Here is an 8,211-nt window from a genome sequence, read left to right on the forward strand (position 1 = left end):
CATAATATAATAGAGACAGTAGATCTAGCTGGTCTGTCATAATATAATAGAGACAGCAGATCTAGCTGGTCTGTCATAATATAATAGAGACTTAGAGACATTAGATCTAGCTAGTCTGTCATATTATAATAGAGACAGTAGATCTAGCTGGTCTGTCATAATATAATAGAGACAGTAGATCTAGCTGGTCTGTCATATTATAACAGAGACAGTAGATCTAGCTGGTCTGTCATAATACAATAGAGACAGTAAATCCAGCTGGTCTGTCATAATATAATAGAGACAGTAGATCTAGCTGGTCTGTCATAATATAATAGAGAAAGTAGATCCAGCTGGTCTGTCATAATATAATAGAGACAGTAGATCTAGCTGGTCTGTCATAATATAATAGAGACAGCAGATCTAGCTGGTCTGTCATAATATAATAGAGACTTAGAGACATTATATCTAGCTAGTCTGTCATATTATAATAGAGACAGTAGATCTAGCTGGTCTGTCATAATATAATAGAGACAGTAGATCTAGCTGGTCTGTTATAATATAATAGAGACAGTAGATCTAGCTGGTCTGTTATAATATAATAGAGACAGTTGAACTAGCTGGTCTGTCATAATACAATAGAGAGAGTAGATCTAGCTGGTCTGTCATAATATAATAGAGACAGAGACAGCAGATCTAGCTGGTCTGTCATATTATAATAGAGACAGTAGATCTAGCTGGTCGGTCATATTATAATAGAGACAGTAAATCTAGCTGGTCTGTCATAATATAATAGAGACAGTAGATCTAGCTGGTCTGTCATAATACAATAGAGACAGTAGATCTAGCTGGTCTGTCATAATACAATAGAGAGAGTAGCTCTAGCTGGTCTGTCAGAATATAATAGAGACAGTAGATCTAGCTGGTCTGTCATATTATAGCAGAGACAGTAGATCTAGCTGGTCTGTCATAATATAATAGAGACAGTAAATCCAGCTGGTCTGTCATAATATAAAAGAGACAGTAGATCTAGTTGGTCTGTCATAATACAATAGAGACAGTAGATTTAGCTGGTCTGTCATAATATAATAGAGAAAGTAGATCCAGCTGGTCTGTCATAATATAATAGAGAAAGTAGATCCAGCTGGTCTGTCATAATATAATAGAGACAGTAGATCTAGCTGGTCTGTCATAATATAATAGAGACAGCAGATCTAGCTGGTCTGTCATAATATAATAGAGACTTAGAGACATTAGATCTAGCTAGTCTGTCATATTATAATAGAGACAGTAGATCTAGCTGGTCTGTCATAATATAATAGAGACAGTAGATCTAGCTGGTCTGTCATATTATAACAGAGACAGTAGATCTAGCTGGTCTGTCATAATACAATAGAGACAGTAAATCCAGCTGGTCTGTCATAATATAATAGAGACAGTAGATCTAGCTGGTCTGTCATAATATAATAGAGAAAGTAGATCCAGCTGGTCTGTCATAATATAATAGAGACAGTAGATCTAGCTGGTCTGTCATAATATAATAGAGACAGCAGATCTAGCTGGTCTGTCATAATATAATAGAGACTTAGAGACATTAGATCTAGCTAGTCTGTCATATTATAATAGAGACAGTAGATCTAGCTGGTCTGTCATAATATAATAGAGACAGTAGATCTAGCTGGTCTGTTATAATATAATAGAGACAGTAGATCTAGCTGGACTGTTATAATATAATAGAGACAGTTGAACTAGCTGGTCTGTCATAATACAATAGAGAGAGTAGATCTAGCTGGTCTGTCATAATATAATAGAGACAGAGACAGCAGATCTAGCTGGTCTGTCATATTATAATAGAGACAGTAGATCTAGCTGGTCGGTCATATTATAATAGAGACAGTAAATCTAGCTGGTCTGTCATAATATAATAGAGACAGTAGATCTAGCTGGTCTGTCATAATACAATAGAGACAGTAGATCTAGCTGGTCTGTCATAATACAATAGAGAGAGTAGCTCTAGCTGGTCTGTCAGAATATAATAGAGACAGTAGATCTAGCTGGTCTGTCATATTATAGCAGAGACAGTAGATCTAGCTGGTCTGTCATAATATAATAGAGACAGTAAATCCAGCTGGTCTGTCATAATATAAAAGAGACAGTAGATCTAGTTGGTCTGTCATAATACAATAGAAACAGTAGATTTAGCTGGTCTGTCATAATATAATAGAGAAAGTAGATCCAGCTGGTCTGTCATAATATAATAGAGAAAGTAGATCCAGCTGGTCTGTCATAATATAATAGAGACAGTAGATCTAGCTGGTCTGTCATAATATAATAGAGACAGCAGATCTAGCTGGTCTGTCATAATATAATAGAGACTTAGAGACATTAGATCTAGCTAGTCTGTCATATTATAATAGAGACAGTAGATCTAGCTGGTCTGTCATAATATAATAGAGACAGTAGATCTAGCTGGTCTGTCATATTATAACAGAGACAGTAGATCTAGCTGGTCTGTCATAATACAATAGAGACAGTAAATCCAGCTGGTCTGTCATAATATAATAGAGACAGTAGATCTAGCTGGTCTGTCATAATATAATAGAGAAAGTAGATCCAGCTGGTCTGTCATAATATAATAGAGACAGTAGATCTAGCTGGTCTGTCATAATATAATAGAGACAGCAGATCTAGCTGGTCTGTCATAATATAATAGAGACTTAGAGACATTATATCTAGCTAGTCTGTCATATTATAATAGAGACAGTAGATCTAGCTGGTCTGTCATAATATAATAGAGACAGTAGATCTAGCTGGTCTGTTATAATATAATAGAGACAGTAGATCTAGCTGGTCTGTTATAATATAATAGAGACAGTTGAACTAGCTGGTCTGTCATAATACAATAGAGAGAGTAGATCTAGCTTTTCTGTCATAATATAATAGAGACAGAGACAGCAGATCTAGCTGGTCTGTCATATTATAATAGAGACAGTAGATCTAGCTGGTCGGTCATATTATAATAGAGACAGTAAATCTAGCTGGTCTGTCATAATATAATAGAGACAGTAGATCTAGCTGGTCTGTCATAATACAATAGAGACAGTAGATCTAGCTGGTCTGTCATAATACAATAGAGAGAGTAGCTCTAGCTGGTCTGTCAGAATATAATAGAGACAGTAGATCTAGCTGGTCTGTCATATTATAGCAGAGACAGTAGATCTAGCTGGTCTGTCATAATATAATAGAGACAGTAAATCCAGCTGGTCTGTCATAATATAAAAGAGACAGTAGATCTAGTTGGTCTGTCATAATACAATAGAGACAGTAGATTTAGCTGGTCTGTCATAATATAATAGAGAAAGTAGATCCAGCTGGTCTGTCATAATATAATAGAGAAAGTAGATCCAGCTGGTCTGTCATAATATAATAGAGACAGTAGATCTAGCTGGTCTGTCATAATATAATAGAGACAGCAGATCTAGCTGGTCTGTCATAATATAATAGAGACTTAGAGACATTAGATCTAGCTAGTCTGTCATATTATAATAGAGACAGTAGATCTAGCTGGTCTGTCATAATATAATAGAGACAGTAGATCTAGCTGGTCTGTCATATTATAACAGAGACAGTAGATCTAGCTGGTCTGTCATAATACAATAGAGACAGTAAATCCAGCTGGTCTGTCATAATATAATAGAGACAGTAGATCTAGCTGGTCTGTCATAATATAATAGAGAAAGTAGATCCAGCTGGTCTGTCATAATATAATAGAGACAGTAGATCTAGCTGGTCTGTCATAATATAATAGAGACAGCAGATCTAGCTGGTCTGTCATAATATAATAGAGACTTAGAGACATTAGATCTAGCTAGTCTGTCATATTATAATAGAGACAGTAGATCTAGCTGGTCTGTCATAATATAATAGAGACAGTAGATCTAGCTGGTCTGTTATAATATAATAGAGACAGTAGATCTAGCTGGTCTGTTATAATATAATAGAGACAGTTGAACTAGCTGGTCTGTCATAATACAATAGAGAGAGTAGATCTAGCTGGTCTGTCATAATATAATAGAGACAGTAGATCTAGCTGGTCTGTCATAATATAATAGAGACAGCAGATCTAGCTGGTCTGTCATAATATAATAGAGACTTAGAGACATTAGATCTAGCTAGTCTGTCATATTATAATAGAGACAGTAGATCTAGCTGGTCTGTCATAATATAATAGAGACAGTAGATCTAGCTGGTCTGTCATATTATAACAGAGACAGTAGATCTAGCTGGTCTGTCATAATACAATAGAGACAGTAAATCCAGCTGGTCTGTCATAATATAATAGAGACAGTAGATCTAGCTTGTCTGTCATAATATAATAGAGAAAGTAGATCCAGCTGGTCTGTCATAATATAATAGAGACAGTAGATCTAGCTGGTCTGTCATAATATAATAGAGACAGCAGATCTAGCTGGTCTGTCATAATATAATAGAGACTTAGAGACATTAGATCTAGCTAGTCTGTCATATTATAATAGAGACAGTAGATCTAGCTGGTCTGTCATAATATAATAGAGACAGTAGATCTAGCTGGTCTGTTATAATATAATAGAGACAGTAGATCTAGCTGGTCTGTTATAATATAATAGAGACAGTTGAACTAGCTGGTCTGTCATAATACAATAGAGAGAGTAGATCTAGCTGGTCTGTCATGCTGCCCCATGTGAGGATCAAACTTACGACCTTCAGATTATGAGACTAACGCGCTACCTACTGCGCTAACGAGGCCCTTCTTTCCAAAAAGTCAAAAAAAAAAAAAAAATATCCATACCGAACATCAGATTTTGACAGTGATGTTGAAACCACCGTGCCAAAATGTATGCATGGTCTGAAATTATACAACCCCTTAGAAAAAAAGATAGATTTCATTCTATAGTAATACATATCAATATGGACCTTAAGATGTGGTATCCACCTTGACAAAAGTATGTATTGTGTGAAAGTCCAAAACGACAGAATACATTTTCACTTCATCTCCAGCCAACATTGTCTTTTTAAAAGCTCTTCTGCCCCGTGTGTTGCCAGAATATTATACAATGACTTATCAACAGCTCTAACAATTTGACCCCCACAGGAAATCTACACTGGCAGTTAAAGACCATTACTATATAACCAGTATGACATCCGGGAACTTTTGTCATACTAACTATACCAATAAGCATACTATATACTCAATAAACATCACAAATAGTATGATTAGTGTGAGTATTCTAACACAGCTAATGACTTATCAACAGCTCTAACAATTTGACCCCTACAGGAAATCTACACTGGCAGTACATACAGTAATATGTAAATAGTACTGTTGAAATTGATATATGCCATAGAAGTGCAGCCTTGTGCATTTTCAATACAGTAACTGTCATCCAAACTGTAGCCTAAGTTTACATCAGGTAATACTGTCAAAGTACACAGTTACATTGACAACATGCCTAAACATTTTGACGACCTTGTTCGTGAACAATGACTCAATGACTTATCATTCTGATGACACTGACATGATCATTGGCATGAATATTTACTTTTGAGATATGTACAAAGGATTTTTAGTGACTGACTAGCTTTAGAAACATATATATTGTATATTGCAGTTTGTACAAATTGTTCTGAGAAATGCACTTAATATTTTGCACATGTTAGGGATGATGTGAAAAATGCACCAAAGCGACTGAGAAAAACTGTAACTAAGCATATAATGTGGACACCAAGGATGTGGATACCAAGAAACTTGAAGCTTTCAACTGCTCCACTACAACCCCTTCGATGAGAATGGGGGCGCGCTCAGTGTTTAGTCCCAGGGTCCTTAGCTTAGTGATGAGCTTTGAGGACACTATGGTGTTGAACGCTGAGCTGTAGTCGATGAATAGCATTCTCACATGGGTGTTCCTTTTGTCCAGGTGGGAAAGTGCAGTTTGGAGTGCAATAGAGATTGCATCATCTGTGGATCTGTTGGGGCGGTATGCAAATTGGAGTGGGTCTAGGGTTTATGGTGACAAAGGGGTAATGGTGTTGTGAGCCACGACCAGCCTTTCAAATCCCTTCATGGCTACAGACGTGAGTGCTACGGGTCGGTAGTCATTTAGGCAGATTACCTTAGTGTTCTTGGGCACAGGGACTATGGTGTTCTGCTTGAAACATCTTGGTATTACAGACTCAGACAGGGGATGAAAATGTCAGTGAAGACCCTTCCCAATTGGTCAGCGCATGCTTGGAGTACACGTCCTGATAATCCATTGGGCCCTGTGGCCTTGTGAATGTTAACCTGTTTACAGGTCTTACTCACATCGGCTGCGGAGAGCGTGATCACAAAGTCGTCCGGAACAGCTGATGCTCTCATGCATGTTTCAGTGTTACTTACCTCGAAGCAAGCATTGAAGTAATTTAGCTCGTCTGGTAGGCTCGTGTCACTAGGCAGCTATCGGCTGTGCTTCCCTTTGTAGTCTGTAATAGTTTGCAATAGTTTGCAAGCCCTGCCACATCCGTCGAGGGTTGGAGCCGATGTTCAAGGGGTATATCAATCTCCCCAGGGTAGCAGTAATACGTTGAGATATTTGTCCACAAAGGGATACCCCTCCCATAGGTGGCTCATTATTGGGATTCATTGCTGATTCCTACCTGTAGCTCACAATGAAGTGTCTATTGATACAGGTTAAGGGCCCTGTTGGAGATTGGTGGATGGAAGTGGAGTCGAGGGAACAAGCAGGGTTGGACACGGCCATGTTATTATCCCACACAGTCTCTGTGGTTAATTTGAACCCGGTTCCTGGGAATTAGATTTGGTTAGAAATCGTCCCAATCTGTTACCACAGAAGGGGTCCGTTTGTCCCATTTCCAGCTAGGTTACGAGGCGCTTTGTCATTTACAGAGTCAGTTTATTTTGGTACTGTCCATATGTAGCTTGATTTTGGTCACAAAATGGCTGAATAAATGCAACATTTTACCTGGAGCCAACTATGCAGAGCACAGCGCATGTCGAATGACTTTAGCTTCCCTCCAGGCCTGAGGGCACATGCTCTCTAGTAGGCTTAAATTAAAGATACGGAAAATAGGAGCGGCAATATAGTCCGCTATTATCCTCAGTAATTTTCCATCTAGATTGTCAGACCCCAGTGGCTTGTCATTGTTGATAGACAACAATTATTTTTTCACCTCTTCCACACTGACTTTACGGAATTCTAAATTACAATGCTTGTCTTTCATAATTTGGTCAGATATACTTGGATGTGAAGTGTCAGCATTTGTTGCTGGTATGTCATGCCTATGTTTGCTAATAAGTCCAATGAAAAAATCATAAAAGTAGTGGGCTTTGATGAATGAGCCATCTGATTCAGTTAATGATGGAGCAGAGTTTGCCTTTTTCCCAAAATTGTATGTAAGGTTCTCAAAAGCTTTTTACTATCATTCCTTATGTCATTTATCTTTGTTTCATTGTATCGTTTTTCTTCTTTTTATTCAGTTTGTCACATGATTTCTCAATTTGCAGGATGTTTGTCAATCGGTTGTACAGCCAGACTTATTTGCCATTCCCTTTGCCTCATCCTTCTCAACCATACCATTTTTTTATTTCTCATCATTCCACTGGGAGTTTACAGCTTTTACAGTCATTTTCTTAATGGGTGCATGCTTATTAGTAACTGGAATAAGCAATTTCATAAATGCGTCCAGCGTCTGGTTGCTCCTCATTACACACCACAGAGATGCAAATGTTCTTTACATCATCAACACAGGAATCACCTGTTTTATTAAATAATTGAGACACAAATGACTTGAGGGAACCAGAGATCAAGATCGCCTAACCATAAGAAAAAAACTCTTACTCCTCCCGCTGCTGCTGGCCTTAGTAAATTCTGACGTTACGCTCCTGAAGTTTCCAGTAATAGGCTACAACAGCAGTCGTTATGCTCCTATAGTTTCCAGTAATAGGCTACACCAGCAGTTGTTATGCTCCTATAGTTTCCAGTAATAGGCTACACCAGCAGTTGTTATGCTCCTATAGTTTCCAGTAATAGGCTACAACAGCAGTCGTTATGCTCCTATAGTTTCCAGTAATAGGCTACAACAGCAGTCGTTATGCTCCTATAGTTTCCAGTAATAGGCTACAACAGCAGTCGTTATGCTCCTATAGTTTCCAGTAATAGGCTACAACAGCAGTCGTTATGCTCCTATAGTTTCCAG

Source organism: Oncorhynchus mykiss, unplaced genomic scaffold (assembly GCF_013265735.2).
Source record: "Oncorhynchus mykiss isolate Arlee unplaced genomic scaffold, USDA_OmykA_1.1 un_scaffold_250, whole genome shotgun sequence".
In the NCBI taxonomy this organism is placed as follows: domain Eukaryota; kingdom Metazoa; phylum Chordata; class Actinopteri; order Salmoniformes; family Salmonidae; genus Oncorhynchus; species Oncorhynchus mykiss.